Source organism: Mchenga conophoros, linkage group LG23 (assembly GCF_057382185.1).
Source record: "Mchenga conophoros isolate Kocher_MC1m ecotype Shallow Benthic linkage group LG23, M_conophoros_male_GT1.1, whole genome shotgun sequence".
NCBI lineage: Eukaryota > Metazoa > Chordata > Actinopteri > Cichliformes > Cichlidae > Mchenga > Mchenga conophoros.
This window is the reverse complement of record NC_140547.1, coordinates 26,845,765-26,864,289: the sequence shown is the minus strand read 5'-3', so window position 1 is coordinate 26,864,289 and position 18,525 is coordinate 26,845,765.

Genomic DNA, 18,525 nt, shown 5'->3' with positions numbered 1-18,525 from the left:
CTTTTGTTAAAGGAATCAAAGTTGAAGGTTATTTCAGTTTCCAAATGCAAAATTGCTGCTGTGATCAAGCGTAAAGCCATCAATTGATAAACAAGCACGCTCAGAGAGTTCAACTCCCCCTGAAGGGCAAGGGTCAAAGTAAAAATGTCGTTTTTATGTTGTTTTTATTACAATATGATAACGTCAGCTTGATATGGTGTCATTGCGATGTCATACAGCATCGTATTGAAAAAACGAAAGGTGTGTTGTACAGCTCTCATCATGCCCTTTCATATGATATGTTACTCAATATGGTTTCTTGATATTTCCTTTCCAGGTCAACTTTGAGCTTGGGTGCTAGCAGTGAAATTCAAAGCCAAATGCTTAACCAAGCTAGGTACTCACGTCCACCAAGGCCTAGTATGTTATTGTGAAGCTTAAAAAGATCCATAAAAAATTGAAGGTAATATAAAGTTTCTACTTATTTTTACGTCCGATGTGATCCTGACCAAATTTTCACCATTAATACAAATCTACATACAAACTCAATGGTGACCAAAAGTCATGATCCACCCCACATGAAAGTTCAAAGTTCAAACATACACATAAATACAGTATATAAGTATATAAACAAAACAAAACAGAGTTTGTAGTATTTTAATGAGCTTAAGAGTCAATATCTGGTGTGATCACCTTTATTCTCTAACACAGCCTGAACTCTCTTAGGCATTTCTCTAAGTAGTCTTCAGGAATAATTCTCTAGGAGCTCTGAAAGTTGTTTTGCCAAACCATAGAAAGGATGCTGGGGATCATCCTCCCCTGTTGTCTTCAGTGGGCATCCACACCCTTTATTTTGCCTTCTTTTCTTTTCACACTGTATCGAACTGTTTATTTGGCCACTGTTAATATCCCCACTACCTCTCTGAATTGTCTTGATGGTGGAGAGTAAGGATGGCCTGTTTTACCTGCATTAAAGAGAGAATGCATATTATCTCCAGACCTTTTTACCAGCTGAGAAAATGATGTATTTCTGAATTAATTACACTGTTCACGAAACAGCTTTACACTGGATCCATATACAGTGGTTTAAAGTGGCCTGTATCTTCTTAGCTATCAGTCCAATACACTGAGATCAGGATCTGTTATTCAAGAGAGACCTGTGTACAATCCAACACTAACACAAAGACTCATACGTGTTCATAAATTTTAAAATGCATGTGCAAGTCTGAATGCTGATACATAAATATAATGTTTTATTTATAGAACATGAGAAAAGAGAGAGAGGAGTTTAATTGTTGGTATCATGTTTAAATAGAAAAAGGGTGCAGAGGTAATTGAGCAGTTTTTGAAATAGCAAGTAAACCCCGTCTTCTAGTTCATTGATGCAGCGATGAGTTCACCTGAGATCAAACCGAATGCCTTGTGATACACAAAAAAGCCAAAATAACAAAGAAAAATGTCAATGTAAACAAATACATGGATATAACTGCAAATAATAAACCACGGGAGCAGAACAGCTCCCCAGTAATACTGACTGCCTCAGTATTGCTTCTTAAAACAACCTCCACTGCTTAAAAAAAATTGATGAAACAAGTCGATTTTTATTGGAAACATACTGAAATTTTCTTCCAGTGTCAGTTATTTTTCTCGGTTTACTATAAAAAGGTTTCAGAACTTATTGATAGACAGAAATGGGCGAATAAGAGCAGAACTGCAGTTATGAGAGCTTTCATCTAGGAGCAGTAATGCGGCGCTTGCTGCAGAGGTACAAGCTTATGAGGTGTACATTAAATCCACCCCTAATGGCCACGAAACAGCAGCTCTGAAGCGCTCGGTGATTACAGATATGTGTTTCTAAAAACGTGCAGGCCTTCTTATTAAAATCTGAATTGTTTCCATGATTCTGCAGCACAAGTCGATTACAGTATGACTCTGTACCTTTGTGTCACCCCTGAGTGTCTGAACCCGGGCTGTTTGTGAAACTACCCTCCGTCCTGCGCTCCACCCCGTCCCTCCCCGATCCACAAACACGCACATGGATGCAAATGTGTCTTTTGGCTATGAAAAAGCTGTCTGTACTCATTTGTAGACTCGGGCCGGGGGATAAATCAGATCACGGTGATGGCGTCTGCCTCGCTCGCTCCCCCCTCCCTTTTCATCCACCCTCCCCGACTCGTGGCTGCTGGCCTAGCCGGGGCTCAGGTAGCGCTGGAGGGGGCCTCGTTCAGTCAGCAGGCTGCAGATGCTGCTCTCAATCGGGCTCTGTGTCCCCCAAACGTCCCCAGCGCCAGAAGACCAAACACATTACAGTCGGAGTGACATTAAAACCAACAGAGAGGAATATAAACCCCTGAACTCACCATGCAACCAGTCACATGACTCCATTGCTGGAAATATGAGTAAATACGGCTCTATTATTTCTTCGCCCGGCAGCAGACGCTGAGAAATGTATTGTTTGCGTTGCTGTAATACGGATCCGGACCCCATTGATGTCTCGTCGGCGGAATTTATTCATCGGCGCACAATTGATATGGATCGCGAGTCGACCTGCAACAGTCTGCAGACATTAATGTAAACAAGGTTGATGTCTGCCGAGGCGCAGTTATCAGCGGGTTCAAAGCGGCACACCGCGGCTACAATAACACACAAAACAAGCCCGTGGCCCGACGGCGGATGAATATACATCAACTCATAGCGGCGCTCCCCTTTTGAAAGGCCAGAATTCATTTCATGCTAATGATAATGACAATAATTCACAATGGACACGAGAGAAGGCCTCGCAAAACAACTGTGTTCCTCTCTTAATATGATCAGTCGTGATGATTTTCTCCACGATAATGATTCATCAAACGATTCGGCGGCGGTCACAAAAGGGCTCGAGTCATTAATAAAAGAACAGAGTCAAAGCACCTTGGGGATCTTTTATTTTTTTTTCCTCGCTCACTCCCCCCGCACTTCTCCCTCTGCCGGCGTTCGGACCTACTTATCATTAAAGCAACTTAAAAGTGACTGCTACATCTGAATGAAATCTCATTGTTGGATTTCAAGATGTGAATAAAATTCCATTTCAAATTAGGCTCCATTAGCATCACTGAGAGTCGCGAGATTCGGGTGACCTTTTCGGTTCCTTCGAAGTTTCTCTCTCCCCTCGCTCGCAGAGGTGACGGGAAGGTCTGCTCTCTCTTTTTGTTTTTTTTTTTTCATTCTTCCATCATTTGGATTCAGGGCAGAGATGAAACTCAAAGTAGAGATTTGACTCCTAAAAGGTGACACCGGCTTTTGTGTTTGTTCTGTCCTATCCTTGTTTTCCTAACTTCCTTCTCTCTTTTCTTGAAATTGGGTCCTTAGTTAAATCACATTGTGTCTGTGCTTAAAACGAGTATACCAGAGAGTTTGGTAGCCTTTCAAAAGCAAACATGGGAAGGGCCTCTCTGCGGCAAATGCTTCCACAACTTTATAAAAATGTTAGCATAAAATTGCAAAGAATTTGGGGATTTCATCATTTCCTAATAACATAACAACATAATGTCATTAGATATGTTATTAGATCTAGAGAATTTGGAGAAAACCAGACTGTAAACCAATACAGAATGGCCGTGACATCCAGGTCCCGCACTGGCAGCAAGCACTGCAGTGAAAATCACTAAACTGTTCTCAAAAGCCTTGTTGGTGAACACTGTTCACTGCTGTATCCAGAGATGTTGTGAAGATACAAAAAATGTTTTCCATGAACCTGGCCTCATTCACACAGGCCAAGAGATTTTTCAGTAACTGCTGGTTACTAGGGAAAATTGGACATTCCCTTAGCAGTTGCCTAGTAGTTGCTGTAGGTTGCTTGCTGTTGCTAGGCGAATTTGGTTGCTAAGAGGTTTACCCTGCCGCATCATAAACCGTGTGATTGCTTTGTTCACTAGCAGATTGCTGCATTCACATGTACTTTGCCTGGAAAACATGGACTTGTCTGCAAGCCTTTCACCAAGAGGTAATCAAACTGTTAAAAGTGGAACACAAAAAGAAAAAGAAAACTTCTGCTTTTCACTACAGCTCAGAGAGTAAATGGTCAGTCTGCGCAGACAAGTCGATGTCTCCTGTGCAAACTATGGACGACTGCTTAAATCTGCTCGCATCCAAAGCAATCTCAAGGACTGATTTCACAAACAAGATATAGTCCAGCAACCTCCTTTGGCCAGATTTCAACTGGCTAGCAACCTCCAGCAACCACTCACTTGCTGGTTTCCCAACTGGTCTCTGTGACTGTGTGACTGAGGCCTGAGATGAAACGAAGAGAAATACAAACTATTCTGTGGTCTGATTGATCAAAATGTTAAATTCTTTCAAGAAATAATGTAAACCATGTCCTCCAGGATCTAGATTGGTATCAGCACCAATGGCTGATACTACGGGTAATGTGCTTATCTGTCAAGGCACAAATAATGCTGCCATTTAGGTGCGGGTGTCTCCTGAGAAGGACTTGCTTATTTCATCCAGACAATTCCCTCTTTCTGCATATATCCCTGTAGCATGTCTCTATGATAAAAGAGACAAAGTTTTAGAGTGCCATGTCTTTTGTCCTGTCTTTCTTCTCTCACCCCAATACTGTAGGTCCAGCTGAACCAGGCTCACCCCTCCCTGAGCCTGGTTCTTCCTGTTAAAACTGAGTTTTTGCTTCCAGCTGTCGCCAAAGTGCTTGCTCATGGGGGGCGAGGGGGGGGGGGGGGGGGTGTCATATGATTGTTGAGTTTGTCTCTGTATGTATTACTGTAGGGCCTTGAGGCGACTGTTGTTGTGACTTGGCACAGTTTAAATAGAGTTGAATTGAACTGAATTAAACTGGCCTGTGTGCAGTCTTTCATCCATTTAAGACTTTCATGTTTATGCGTTAGGAAATGAAAAACATGTCAAGCCCTGACCCCTGAGAAGACGGTGTTGCTAAAAGAACAGCTGAAAAGCTCCAGTTCCAAAACAATGTTGTCATTATCAAATTAATAACGAGCACCTGTTTAAACAAGAACTCTGTAAAAGGTTGTCTTGTTTGTACAATTGCTTTTAAAAATGTATGTATATATGATACGTTTGGAAATGTGTTTGACTGTAGGACATTTGAATGAGCCTCCCCCATCTACAGCTAATGGTAAGTTCACCTTATTTTTTTTCTCAGTTTGGAAAACCCAACTCGAAAAGCGTTTAACAGGAAATCTGTGACGCTAGCATGTCTGAGAGTTATATCTGCTAGTTTTTAAAAACAGGCCTATTTGGCATAAAACAGATCCTAACCGTAACAAGCAGCTGGTCCTCTTGTAGATGCTAGGAGATCTGCATTTCGCTTAAAATATAAACAAAGGTGAGTATGTGAAGATTATTGAACCAGAAGATTTAGTTGTTGCTGCTTCATTGACAGGAACAGACTGAACTAATGGACTTAAGTGGAAATGCACTGACTAAACTTGGAGGGAAAAACTAAATTTGAGGAGAGAAAAATGAGAAAAGGGAAAAGAGGAAACAGAAGGAAAAGAGACGGAAGTGGGGACTGACAGATAAAGAACTGCAGCGGTTCAAAGGTCAGACCAATAAACAAACAACGCATCGATTTCCTGCCGCTCTCTACCATTCCTGGGGAAACCCCTTTGCCTCCACCATCTGGTTACTCTCATCTCCACTTATGTTAAAGAGGGAAAGCCCATCCTCCCCCCTCCTCCAACTCTCCTCGACTCCCTCCTCCCTAGTTAATAGCATCCCTTGGACATCTCCTGGGGACGGTGCATCAGAGGTGAACCACTACCAGAGATTGGTAATCATTTTATTAGAGGAAGTAGGAGCCATGCTTCTACTCGGAGAGCAGGATAAATGGTGGAGCCTGTGGATCCGATGCTCTCAGGCTGTTTATATGATGGACATAAACAGCAAAGCAAAGCACTGATCTCTTTTTACATCACCCTGCATCCTTTAACGGCCCTACAGAATTATTATTTGCACTTATAAAAGGAGAAACTCACTTTAAAATGCTGCTGTAAAACGCCTTCTTGTGATTTATGGCCCTGTTTGAGATTATCTGTGAATAACGGATCAGACGTGGGCAATATGATGTCATGGTCAAATGTGTTAACCCTGACATACTGATCGGGTTAAATTTAACCCATTTTGACATACATAATTGGAATCTGCATAGATTTTTATATTCTTGTCTCCAATTACATCCAAGCTGGTCGCAGTAGATGGCTGCCCTTACCTGAGCCTGGTTCTGCTGGAGGTTGCTTCCTGTTTAAGGGAGCGCTTCCTTCCCATAGTCACGGTCGGAGTGCTGCTCAGAGGGGCTGGGCTGATTGTAAGGCCTTTACCGAAATTACTGTTTTTGTTCATTACTGTTGTGAACTGGTGAGGTACAAATTGCATCAACCTGAACTGAATTTCTATCTTGCTCAACTATATTTGTAATGTGAAGCTACAAACAAGCAGCCATGTTTCAGTTAGAAAGCCAGAGACAGAAAGTCCATATTAGGTGAAAACACTGAAACAGTTGTAGGAAACAACGTGTCAGCCAAGTATCACAGTCAATATCACAACAAGCCAACCGTCATGTGTGACTTCACCGTTTCAAAGCAGTTCTTGATACAAACGCGCATTTTGGTTCCTAAAACTAATCAGAGATTAAAACTCCTTTGGGAAATTTCTATAGCTCAACTTATCGGGGGTCTTTCTGTCTTAAAAGAGAATTATTGATAGCTACATGACGCAAGCCAGTATAAAAGAATAGGCCAAAAATGTAGGCTTGTCACGGTCTCAACGCCTGCGTTATGAAACTAAGATGTTTTGCATTTATAAGTTGTAGACGTCCCTGTGTTTACTGATGTAATGATGGAGTTTGATGTTGCACTCACATACAATATTCCCCAAGTATTTGGATCTGCAGAGTTCGACGGGCGAATGTTTATCTTCTTTCAACTCTGGAAAACAAAATCGACAACCTCAGTGTGGTCTGCGAGAGCCTGCAGCTTGGGGTCTGAAGTGAATGTATTAAAAAATAATTAAATAAATAAATAAATCCCCCGGGTGTCAATAAATTTATATATTTCCGTACATTATTCATGCTGATGGTCGTCCCTTTCAAAGCAGAGGTAAAGTTTTATGGTGCATATCAATGATGCTGGATAAGTTCTCGATGTCGATACTGTTCAGAAGCATTACGAAAAATACTCGAACAAGCACAGGATCAGGGATCATGTGTGGGGATCGATCGATCGCGCTTTGTTCGGGGCCAAAACCTACAATAAAGCATAACTTTGCTTCATGCATTGAAGTGTTGCATACAAACAACATGTTGTGGCAGGAAATCTCTAATTCAAACTCTGCTTCTTCATTCCTAATTATTCATATTACTGTGTAAATGCCGTCATAATGTGGAGTGATGACTAAGTTATTCTTCCATTGTTTGTGTTTTTGTATGCTTTATTCTTTAAGTTTTAAGCATGCTGCACCGTTATTATACTACTATTTTCTACTATTTTTCAGCATTTATGTGTTTTTCTATTATTTAATGTTTTTTAATAACCTGCCAGAGACTACAGAGCCGGCCAGGCAAGGGAAATGTAAGTGAAATAATTACATCTTGTGTCTTTTCCTATTGATAAAGAACACCTTCATTAATACTACTACAAATGAATAATTAATGATAATAAATTAATGAAAAGACAGATTATTTTGTTTATTTTTTCACTATGTACTATATTCATTTATGGGTTTTTTTCAGTGGATTCACAGAAAAAAAAGCCATTTTTTGTTTGAACGAACAAAAAGGTTGTATTTTAAAATCACGGGACAGTCTCGGCAATGAACTACCACAACTTTTTTCAGTAGTTTTACACATTTATCACATAGTTTCACTGGTCCGACCCACTTAGGATCAAAGTATTATCAATGTGCACTAAAAAAACATGGGTCAATCCTGATTCTGTGCTTGGCAGAAGGACGTAGCTTTCAGATCTGAAAATAAAAGTCAGCGTGCAAGTGTCTTAAATGTGTATCCACTTTACTAGCCAGCAGGGGGCAAGTCCTCAGTTTTCAAAAAGACTTCTGGTTGTGTAGAAGTCTGTGGGAAAATGACTTCTGGTCCTCTTTTCTATAATGTCAGTAAAAACTTTCCAGATGACTTTATTTCCTCATTTGCTAGTTTCACATTGGATAAAACATTTTAAACCCTTTGGTATTTCATGGTGATTCTAAAAGTCAGAAAGGACAGTTATCTAGGAAATGGTTATCAAGCATGTGGTTTCACAGCCAGACCCACCCTTTGCTTATCACATCTGGTTTGAAAACGCCAGGATTGTGAAAATGAAAATGCTTGGCTCAAGGCTTCATAACTGGCCTAGGCTAACCAATGAGCGATGTCATGGTGGGTATGTCCCCTTTTTATACGATCTATAGGAAACTTGTGACATGCAGGCAGTTCGGTGGACGGGACATAGCTGTGGACTGCGGAGAGGTGGCTCCATCAGCACCTAATTTGCTAAAAATCAGTTCAATCAGGAAAATAATCCAAACTCTTTTGAGCCAGAAAAAGTGCTAAGGTCCAATCTTGAAGTTCAGAGAGTGGTTACTTGGATTTATGTGAACTCTTTTGGCTCTTTTGACTGACATGACAAGAAACTGGCATGGTTGCTTAAGAGAAAGTGGGTTCCCAAAACCCTTAAAGTCCTGCGCTTCATCACAGAATAGCCGCCTGAATACTGTGAACTTCACAGATTAATGATACCCAAAACTAATGCAATCTTGTCTTTTTTTTTCTCTTCTCAGGGGACCGGTGGCAGGAAATAAGCTCACACCTTCGTTTTTCTCTTTAATTTCCAATGATAAAGTGCTGAGCTTTCTCCCCTTCTTGTATTTTCATCCTATAGCCTGTCCTGCACTACAAAAGTGAAGAAATGGAAAAAGCCTCTTTTTTCCCTGTGTTTTTAATCCCTTTGCACCCTAATTGGCCTCTCTTTACTGTGAAGTGAGTTCAATCTGCAAGCAGATAAAACAAGTGTTGGGTGAGGGCGCAGGCACCGTGGCACTGTGTTCTCATGCATGAAGTGAGTGGTTTTGAACTAATATCCAAGCCTCTGCAATTAAAAGGCTCCAGAGTCGTTAAAGTAACTTCTCTTTTTTCTGCCTTTTTTACTCTCCTCTGGAATAGCACTTCACCTATTCTCTGCTGGAGATAAGACGACTGATAGCCGGTCTCAGATCTGCGCACCCTTGTCCGTGTGAATGCAGATTGGACTGATTACAGCTGTGGATTCGAGCGTGTCGGGTCATCCGCAGCCCAAACTGGGTCTTTCATCACATCAGCGAGTCAGGTATTGAGTGGTGAAGCAGTCCATGGTGTGTGTGACCCTTTCAAGAGGCGAAGAATGGCGCCGGGACCGCTTGTGCCGGGTGATTTCTTTACAAGGCTTCGGCCAACCCATCGAAACACAATGCCGCTGTTGTGTAGGTACCAGGATTAACAACGAGTGGTATTGATCTGCCGTTTCTTTCTTCCTCTTTGTCCATATGAGAGGCCGGTCAATATCTGCAAGGTTTGATTTCTTTGTGGCTCTCGCTCAACTGATGCTCTAATGTTATCACAATGAATGCAGGGAGCATTTGATAGTGGCATAGCTCTGAGGGTGGAGTTCCAAAGCAAGAAGAAACACAAATAAGGATTATAGTCATTATAGCCAGCAGTTTGGAAGTATTGGCATTTCCTTAAATATTAGGTCTCCTTTAATGAGTGTCATCCACCTCTGTAACAATGGGGGTTCACCGCTGAGCAAAAAGGAAGAAAAATATGGCTTTTGTACATGAATTCTTTATTTAAGGTATTTATACCTCATTTATGATGCTTGAAAGCAAAGTTTCCCAACATTTAGTGGGCGCTCGCTCTATTTTAGCCCCCAGCAATTAAGTGCAGTAATATAAATATCCTTCAAATTATGGGTGGTGGGATATGTGAGAAATAGAATTTAGAGTCAGCTACTGGTGACTGATTTTTGTTTTAAACCAGATTTTAAACAAAATGCTGAAAACACTAGCAGGATAACTTTGAAGATAGAGTTCCTGATGCAACAGTCACATTAAGGAAAACAGATGTCGTGGATCACGGACTCTGTGCAATGAACTTGTGATCTCGCTGCCTCTGAAATGGATGTTTTGAAGGTAGAGATCAGGTCTGCGACCATTTGCATTCAACTGCTGTCTTCGAATTGACTTTGGAACACCGAGACAATGATAAAATAGCAATAAATAAGATATTCTTATAGTCTGAATACACAGAAATTCTTTAACAAACAGCGAGATAGTTGCTGCAGGACAATGATTTGACATAGGCACTGAGCAACCTTGCGTTCATATGGGAATCTAACCAGAATGCAACCAGTTGGCAACCAGCTGAATCAAAGACCCTCAATCAAAATGACGCGTTGGGTTGTGCTCATCACTTTAGACTGACTCAGACTGATTACACCTTGTTGGCAATCTCTGTATGTATTTTAAATTAGGCAACAAATGTTTGCAAATGTTCTCCAGTCTGTCTAACCAGTGACTGAGACATACTGCATTTGTTTGAAGACAGATTGCCTCCAACGAGGTGACCCTTGCGACCGCACTGTGACTGAACGTGATGGCCCAGAGATGGAGTGTACTGTACCCTTCACCTCAACACATTTTAGGGTAGTTTAATTAACTCAGAAATCTATTGGGCACCTAAATGTAGAGTTCTTTGTAGCACTTGTTCTACAGTACCTAACATCGTTTTTGGTAGCCCCTCTGATACCCCCAATGTGTATTGAGATACCTTGGCCCAGTATTCTAAGGAGCTTAGAAAGAAAAGCGTCTGGACTTCTTTAAGTTGCTTGAAGACGTTTCACCTCTCATCCGAGAAGCTTCTTCAGTTCTAGGGTCAAATGGTGGAGAGTCACAGATGTGGGAGTTTCCCCCAAGAGGGACAAAAGGACCCCCTAATGATCCCCTACCTAATCACATGAGCCAAGGTGTGAAAACGGGTGTGGGTCACAATCAGCCAAGGTTTCAGGTGAGCTCATTGTGAAACCTAGCCCCACCCTATCATGTGATTTCCTAAGGTCAACAGGCCCAGGATGTGAGTGGGCATTAAGGCGTCTGGGAAGGGATCTCAAAACTGGATTATAGATGGCAGACAGTTGGTGTCGTAAACCACCGCCTTTGTTGAAAGATGGTCGCTCGGAGTGAAGATAAATGACTTCTTTTACTGCTCTTTCAAACCATCTGTCCTCTCTGTCCAATGTTCACATTTTGGACAGAGAGGACAGATGGTTTGAAAGAGGAGTAAAAGAGTAAAAGAGAAAGCCTCGAGATGAGCTTTTCCACCTTTGGTATTTTAAAACCGAATGTCACAACCAAGTGGTTGATCTGATTGTCAACACTCAAGCGGATAGATTTTGATAGGACCAGAAATCTTTTGGCAACAACAGTTATCACGCTGTAGTGTGCATTAAAAAGGTTCTAAGTTTTAGGCTTTTCTGAATTGGCTTCACTCTTCAGCCCCATATGCTACATCTGTCTTTTATATTGCCTACATTTACCACAAAAATACCCCATTTAAGCTAATACTGTAGTATCAAGAAAAGCTGATAAAACCCAAGAAGGGAAATCCAAGTTCTAGCATTTATCTGCATATTCTGTCAGCCAGATTTTCCCACGGAAAAAAACAAGAAAAAAACCCACTGAACTAAATTGCTTGACACAAGTTTTTCCAAATCTAGGAAAATTTCATTTAGTTTAATTTTCACTTGCCTCCATTGTCTGTGGACAATCTGTTCATGCCGAAGAATTTTTGAAATTGTATTTACTACATACCGAGAATGGTGCATTTCTGGGTAGCTGCTTTTAATCCATACTCTGTGCTCCAGTGAGCAAACTACTGTACATACTCTGTGTTTATTCTTAACAAAACCCCACGTAAAGACACAGTTTTTACCTTTAAGACCCAGGAAAGTCAAACTCTGAGATAAAACTGAGACATCTTAGAAATACATGCAATGAACTGCACCATTCGATCAGTGTAGAAAACTCAAAACAATGAGATTTTAATATGAACAAGTTGAATAAAAGCCCAGAGATACTAAATCCACTCAAAACATTATCAGGAAAATACATGATTCACATTAAAGTGAGATTTTGGCTCTTTAGTACGTGCCAGATTAACTGCAGGGCACACATAATACTTCTTTAAAGCCTATTTGTTGCTTTCATGTCCGTTTAAAGTCGAATTTTGAACTGGGAATATCTAACAGAAAGTCAAGATCCAGATTGTTTTGCCCCGTCTTTGCCAGAAATTTTGGCAGAGCCTCTCCGGCGCCGTGATATCCGTGCTCGTTTATTCATTTGTTTGTCTGTTTACGTTATATGTTTGCTTATTTATCCGTGTCTTTATTTTTTAATGAGTTGAAAATCCACCAGAGAATCTGAGGCGATGAAACTTTAAAACGTGTACAGTAGAAGTGAGGGGGAAAAATATTTACATTGAAGCCGGCCACAATCTCAGAAGATCCTCAAATGTAGGTTAGAACTGCAAAGTTAATATGCAAATGTCCTTATCTGCTGGGATTCACAAACAACCATCATCCTGATTGATTTAATAAACTGCTTTTATCTTTCAAAGTGTTAATTAGGAGAGATGGGCCTCGCTTTGAATCTCAGCTTTCTGAGAGCTTTCAGACAAAGAGAAACTTTCTGTCCCTTAACATCACTGAACTCTCAGCTTCTTCAGCGTTTTGCAGCTTGTTGTTGTTTCTGAGGCACAAAGCTCTCCTCACGCAGTAAAAATACAGAGTAGTTTGATAAGGTTACAGCAGTTTAGTGAAGCCTCGTGCGACACATACCCAAGCTGTGACTGACTGCGTGTTGTATTTCTCAAACACACCACACTGATCATCAGATTTCTGCCCTAAAAACAGGGAAAATGATGAAATCCAAAACAAAATACAGTAAAGATCATACAATGTCATAGAGAGATCCCTCCATGTTGGGAGATTTTCATGTTTTATTTATGTACTGGGCACTAATAAAATGCTGGAGGGGCTGAGAATGGCAGTTGTCGTTGTTTAGGAGGTTGTCTGAAAAAAAAAAATCACACTGCATCTTAATATCCAAGCTGCCACTAGTGACCAATCAGGGTTCACAGAGTAGGGTTAACTTTGGCTAAACCTTTAGAAACTAGAACATGTTACTAGTGCTGCGCAATACTACAAAGTTTGACATCAATCCGATAGCAAGTAAACATAAGGCCAGTACTGCCGACACCAATACCTCTGAGCACTAAATCGCTGGGATTTTTACTTTAGTTAACAGAACAAATCACACATTTCACCTTTTCTTATGCACTTTGAAACTGCTGTTTGTGGAGACCTGCAAATGTGCCGGTCTCTGAAACGCTTTGGCTCAGCGTCTCTTTAAGGTTAAGGTTTCATTTCCAAAATAATAATTTCTTTATTACTATTGATACTATCACGCTAGTATCGATACCGCTACTGTTATCATTATTGTTGATATTTGGATCTATCGATCAACAACTAGATGTTACTTTTTAGATGAAGTGTCATTTTGACATCATATTTTCTGGTTTTTCATTTCACATAAACCAAACCAAACTGATTGATGCTAAGAGCTTTAACAAAAACGACAGCCGCAAACACAGAGGATGTTTTTACTCTCAAGGGGCATTAGAGCATCACTTAGAGAGTGAAATGTACTCATTTTTCTTAGGTCGGTCATCAGGGGTAGGTTTTGTAGTTAAGGTTTGTTAAATGTCAGTATTTTCAGATTGAAAACACAGGTGAAAATATAGAGTTTAACTTTCTTTGATTGTGTTATTACATAACGATCCTCCTGGATTATGTGTTTAATTGCCCGTTTATTAAAATGAGTCCAACACCCCTGAAGTAAAGTGAAAGTAGCAATTGAACCTGACACATGAACCTGTTATCACTATTTACACTCTTTTCTCCTCACAGGACACAAATTTCCATGACGCACTCACTGACGCATCCTCCTGTTTCGAACACGGGTTGGGTTTTTTTAGGTTTGACTGTTGCCAGATTTGCCGTACAGGTGGAGAGGTGGTCGGAGTTATCGGAGCCAGCAAAAAATGACGCAGGTGCAGCAGTTTGGCTTCAACCTGCAGGCAGCGGCCAGTTTTATTTGTACATGCGTGTGTGTGTGTGTCGCTTTTCTCTCTGCCAACCTGCGGGGCACGGGAGTTCACATTGAGAAGCGACATACTGGCGAGCTGCATGCCAGTGACCAGAAAAACAAGAGGAGGAGGGAAAAAAATGGGATTCCCCTCCAGTCACGGGAACCACGACATGAAGGACCGAAGCTGCCAAGATCCCTGAAACCAAAAAAAAAACCCTTTGACCAGACATGTCTAAAAAGCTGAAAGCATCCTGTCTGGCTCGTGCACGTGTCTCACGGTATCACAGACTTTTGATGTCATCCAGTCGGACACTTTGAGGGAATATTTTTCCCCCTGCCTTCCCAAAACAATCTGAATAAATTTTCAGCTGCATATTTTAACTTTCAGTCTATCTTTGATGTCTTATTTGTGTGATTATGTCTCCCTGAATGCAAAAAAAAAAGAAAAAAAATCTCAATGTGCACCGACCGTCAACTACTCGTGGCACATCTTCCCTGTGCGCGGTTGGGACTTATTTTAATTTATTTTTTTTTTGGAGGGGATCAAAGCGAACTCCCCTCATGCTTCGCTCCGAGTAAACACCAAATGCACGAGACAAGGAAACTTGTCGAAGGGCGTCCTGTTGGATCCGGGCGTCTCGTAATGAGCATCTCGACAGTAAACGACTCAATTTTTTTTTTTCATAAACGTGGCGTGGGCGGCCATCTTAACCTGAGCAATTAAAGCCGAAACAAAGCGCCGAGCCTGCAGAAAGCCGGTGACAGCGACCGCGCCACCTCTAATTATTGACTGGCCCCTGGCTTGGCGGGGGAAAAAAGTGGTAATTTGTATTTGCCTGACATTCATCATATATTGTTGGTAACCTTTAATTCATCTGCTGTTAGCACTTTTGTCTGCTGAAGTAAGGCTCGGGGTGGGCACGCCGGCCGTCCTTGAGAAAATGGAATAACTGTAAATTGGCAGAGTGGAAGCAGCTCAAACTTTACAAATATCAGCTGCCATACCGACCAGCTTGATTACTCTTTCCATTTTTAGTCACCCAACTTCTGTAGTTAAGAGCCAAGTTATGGAGGAAATATTGGTTTGTGTAAGTAAGTGTGGTGGGAAACAAATTAAGTGTGAGCTAGATCAGCATGCCTTATATCTTTGCTTCCTTCAACACTGTTAATTCTTTCTTTATATTTTCTATTGTATGGCCTCTTTTTGATTTAGTTTTTCCTTCTTTCTCTCTCTGGCTCTTTACCACAGCATGTCTTTGTCCTGTCTTCCTCCTTTCACCTCCAACCGGTCACAGCAGATGGCTGCCCCTACCTGAGCCTGGTTCTGCCTGAGGTTTCTTCCTGTTAAAAGGGAGTTTTTCCTTCCCACTTTTGCCAAATGCTTGCTCAAAGAGGCCAGTTGGATTATTGGGGTTTCTCTTTTGTAATGTCGGGTCTTTACATTGTTTTCATTTGGCGCTTAGCCTCAGCCACCTAGGTTTGGAGACTGGTTGGTGATAGGGCTGCCACAAACTATTATTTTGATAGTCGACTAGTCACCGATTATTTTTGCGATTAGTCGACTAATCAGATCATGCATCAATTGGACGTAAAACGTACAGCTTATTGCACCAGCAGCACCTGCTCTTATATAACTATCATTAGCTTACAGCTTTAAGTGTGTAAGGTATGTGCTAACTAAAAATAAAGACAAGATGATAGTTTATTAAATTTTAATGAAATTTGCAGATTGTTTAGGTGAAGTTTAATAAACTCAGCCGTCTGCTCCTTGCTATCTAAAATATAACAGGACACCGGAGTAAATTCTCGAGCATCTCACACTTCTGATAATCAGCTGTCTGCTTGACGTTTATTCAGCTGTGTAAAAACTATAACTTTGACCTCAGCCAAACCGATTCACTCAGGAACAAATAAAATACTGAAAAAAGCCAAACAATAACATTTTTAAGTTATCTAAGTGACTCATTTATCATGTTTAACCTGAGTAGCGAAAGACGGCGGTGGGTTTGAAAACAATTTGCCGGGTGTCCGGTGTTCTCACGGGCTCTAGTGAGCTTTTAACCCTGGTTAGCTATCGAGCTGGTGGGTAACAGACGTCTCCGAAAACATCGGAGAGGTTTTGAAAATATGTGGTGTCTTGGTCAAAGGAGCTTGCAAAGAAAAGCGTCTGGACTTCTTTAAGTTGCTTGAAGACGTTTCACCTCTCATCCGAGAAGCTTCTTCAGTTCTAAGGTCAAATGGTGGAGAGTCCCAGATATAAACCTAGGTTAATGGTAACCAAATGCTAACCAAATGGTAGAGAAAGTTGAAAAAGTGTGACAAACTGGAAATGCAGTGTGCCTTACTTTGAAGGTGAATTCTCAGTGAAAATAATTTGCGGGGGACATGTTATAATGTTTTTTTTCACTGGTTTTTCTCTTTCAATTCCTTTCAATTCTTATTCTGCGTTGTTTGTACTCTTTCCCATTTTCTTTCTTTCATTCAAAGCATTCTTCTCCACCTCTTTTGTCACTTGTCTATTTATTTGCTCTTTAATTCAGTCCAGTGTTTAATTTTTTCTTCTTCCATCTTTTTTACAGCCCGTTTCTATTTCATTTCTTTCTTCTTAAAACGTTTAAATTTTCATTTCCTTAGTTCTCATCCTCTTTTATCCATTCTTTCATTTTATTTCCTTCTTTTATTGTCTTAATCTTTGTGTATTTCTTCAGATTTCCACTTTTTCTTTTGTATTTCTTTCTTTCTCCACTTTCTTTGTTTAGATAACTTTGGTCCACAGCTCCTCTGCTCTGATTTACTCCCGTTTTGTGACCCTCTGTTCCTTTCTTTAACAAATCACGCTTTCCTTTTCATTTCTTCCTTAACTATGTATCCTTGTATTTTCTGCATCTTTTCATCTTTTCATCTTCATTGTCTGCATTCAGTTCAGTAGTTGCAAAAATATATCTTAACTTATATTTTGGCCTACTGTCCTACCTCTTTTGTTCTTCCCTTCATTTTTTTAACCGCCTCCTCTTCATCCTTCATCCCTCCCTTTGTGTCATTTACTCATTTCAGCCCACTTCATTCCTTGTTGTTTTCCTTTTTTCCTCCTACTTTCATAGTTTACATTCTTCCCTTGTGTCCCTCGTTGTGCACTTCTTTTTCTAGCTGTTTTATTGCTCCCTTTTCCTTCCACTCCCTTCTTTTCTCATCCCTTCGCCTTTTATCTGCCTTTACTTACTCTTTATTTCACTTGGCACTTCTCTTCTTTCCCAACGTATATTTTCCTGTTTTCAGTCTTACTCTCCACCCTGCTGCCCTTTCTGTGCCTGTTGTTTTTCTCATACTCCTTTCCCATTGCCTCCATATCTGCCTGCATTTAGCCCACCTGTTGCTAATCCAAATTTAAAAAATATATACACATCTTCTAACAATACATATTTGATTTGTAGCTTTTTGCAGAAAATTGTATGATCATCTTCCATGGCTTTAACCTTCTCATCTCAAGAGCCACATTTGTCTCTTTCAGATGAGGTTTTCCAGTTTCACTTTGTTTGTGTTTTTCCTCATCTTCAGTCTGTTATGTATCATTTATTTTTGTCTTTTGCTGTTACTCCTCTTCTTTCTTCTCCACATTTCTTAATTTAGGCTCCTTCTTTATTCCAACCTTTCCCTGCAATTCCCCCGTTTGTTTCCTTCCTTTTTGTCTTCCTTTTTTTGCTGTTGTTCTCATTTTCTCTCACGTTTTCAGTTTGTGAAATAGTCACAGCCCCTGATCCACTGATGGATGTCATAATCACGTGAATGCAGTTTGTCATCTTTCCACTCTCTATTGTAATGACGCGTGTCCATGTTCATTTTGGGGGTTGGTGGGTAAGACGTGGAGTGCATCACAGTTCAAGCTTCAATTTTTTTTCAACATTTTGTAATTATCAATCAAAGTCACTTGATCGAAGTCACACTAAGTCTAAATTTTCATTTCTGAGCAAAGTACATTACACAGCATTAAACAATCTCATGGTAGTTATTAATCCACCACAAACCTACTCCCAGGTGAAAGCCAGGGTCAAACCTGTTGCAGGATGTGTTTCAACAAATCAACCACTGCTACATCTTGTAACTTTTAGGACCTGAAGCCATACGGGATCTACTGATACAGCTAAAAATCAGCTAAACTTCATGATTGAATTAATGAAAGTCATTAAAGAGGTGACATTCAATGTGAACCCCGTCTTTAGCCAATTAAAATCCAAAGAGATAAACACTTTAAATTTTATTTGTGTCTTCTAATCTCGTCCTCTGATGAGACTCAGTAAGCCTTCCCAGCTCCTCTCTCTGTGACTGACAGCTCATGTGGATAACCCTGATCTGGTCCTCCCC